The 1,820-nt window shown below is 47.6% G+C and overlaps 1 protein-coding gene across 4 annotated transcripts in view; it reads right to left on the bottom strand.

Annotated features, from left to right (window-relative positions):
* Positions 1-1,412, bottom strand: part of rptor (regulatory associated protein of MTOR, complex 1) — a 212,559-nt gene extending 211,147 nt beyond the window's left edge. For all 4 annotated transcript variants that reach the window (XM_032536773.1, XM_032536784.1, XM_032536782.1 and 1 more), the window contains exon 1: positions 933-1,412. The gene's annotated coding sequence lies outside the window, so the exon portion shown is untranslated. The remainder of the gene's footprint in view (positions 1-932) is intronic.
* Between the last annotated feature and the right edge of the window lie 408 nt (positions 1,413-1,820).

Here is a 1,820-nt window from a genome sequence, read left to right as displayed (position 1 = left end):
GACTCAGAAATGGCACATACTAAAGAAAGCTCATTGTGGGACTGGCTCTAGTGGCTGTCCAAATTTTGCCAAATAATAGATTAATTTATGTGGGTATAGTTGTCAACATTTTACAACTTTGGCTTCTTGTGTTAAATGAAGAAAATATTGTGTAGAGAAATACTTCTGATCCTCAAAATGGAATTTTACAAAAAGTAGGTACAAGGCTTTAGGCGACAACACATGACCTAACTTCCATCTAAACAGGGTGAACTTGTGATGAAAGCACACAACTCCTGCTGGAAAGTGAGCTTTGAAATCCTTCAACCAAATTAAGTGTGCAGATGTCCGTTTCTCTGCTTAATGGCTATAAGAACAAAAGATACCAGTGGGCAAGTTGGTTTGGAATTCAATACGTTTGACACTTCTGAGTCATGTCCCACGCACTGCTGTGAATCTCATGCTTGAATGGAAATAACAACAACTGAAACCAAGCACACTGGCATCTGGAGCAGCCTCGCGCTGTAGTGTAACGTTAGTGTCCAAGTTCCAATCACACTTTCACATTGGGGCTTAAACTGGGCACGTGAACGCTGCTCGAGCCACATATGAGGAGCTAACGTTAGTCAGGTTGTGTGTTGTGTGCGCCTGAAACCATGTAAATACGGTCCGGTTGTGTTAAACTTGACTTCACAGCCGGAGCTCTTGGACAGTTAGCAAATCAACCGGCTAGCTAGCTTAGTGCTGGCTAAACTAGCGCGGCTAATTTGACAGCTCTCCCTGAAGCAAGTTCTGGCTATCGCATTCAGCTGTTCAACTGCGGGAAAGACTAGTGCTATTTAAAACCTTTCCCAGGTTGCGAAACAGCACGAGGAGAGAGATACGTGAAACAGAACAGATGTGCAGAAATGGCGCTAGTAGTGGTTAGAGAAGCGTGCAGATGCGTGCAAGACCTTGGTACGGTGGGATAATCAACCCGGGCTGGGGAACCTCTCCGTCTCCGGACGAGGACAGATACTGTCGCACAAACAAGCCTGGTTAGAAAATTGTAGGGCAGCGTCCACAGTCTATATAGTATGTCAAACCCGTCAAATCCAATTTGGACGGGTGCGTGTTTGCAGGGGAATCTGCGGCTCCTCTCCCCACGGCTCTTCGCTATGGGAAGGGGCTGGAGACGAGGCCCATCTTCACACGGACAGTCTGCCACAGCCACACCAACCACCGGCCACACTTATCGATTTCCGGGACACTGTGGGCTTGTTCTACAAACCAGCGACTCTGGTAGCTGATTTCGTGTGATGGTATTCGTGGAAAGCAATCACAATCCCGAGAATCTCTCCGGAGAGGTACTTCTTCAGCACTTCTGCAAGGGCGCAGCCATCTTGGGTTGGACCCAGAATGCACTGTTGGGGCGGCGCTGCGACGGGGCTGTCATGAAACGTCACCGCCGTGTGCCACACACCAAAATATAAACACACAGTTTCACACCGACGTGCGGCAACCCGCCTGATAACCGCCTCACTGCAAGCGCGTTTATCCAAAAAAACAAAGTTTTTTTTAAAAAGCGGTTCCTGCCGCCAGGCTTTTACCACCAGAAGCTTAGCACAGTAAACTCTGGGCGACAGAACCGACTCTGTGCGCGTTCATGTGGGCGGCAACAGCTTCCTACCGCTACTGTCGTGATCAAAACCGCTTCTCTTGTGCCACATTCCCCTTAAAGGCATGACATGGTGCTCTTTGGTAGCTTTTATATAGACCTAGTCGTCCCCTAATACCATATCTGAAGTGTCTTTTATATAGACCTTAGTGGTCCTAATACTGTATCTGAAGTCTCTTTTATA

The sequence above is a fragment of the Etheostoma spectabile genome, chromosome 2 (genome assembly GCF_008692095.1).
Source record: "Etheostoma spectabile isolate EspeVRDwgs_2016 chromosome 2, UIUC_Espe_1.0, whole genome shotgun sequence".
Lineage (NCBI taxonomy): Eukaryota > Metazoa > Chordata > Actinopteri > Perciformes > Percidae > Etheostoma > Etheostoma spectabile.
The sequence above is the reverse complement of the archived record's forward strand: the minus strand, read 5'-3'. Positions and strand labels throughout refer to the sequence as shown.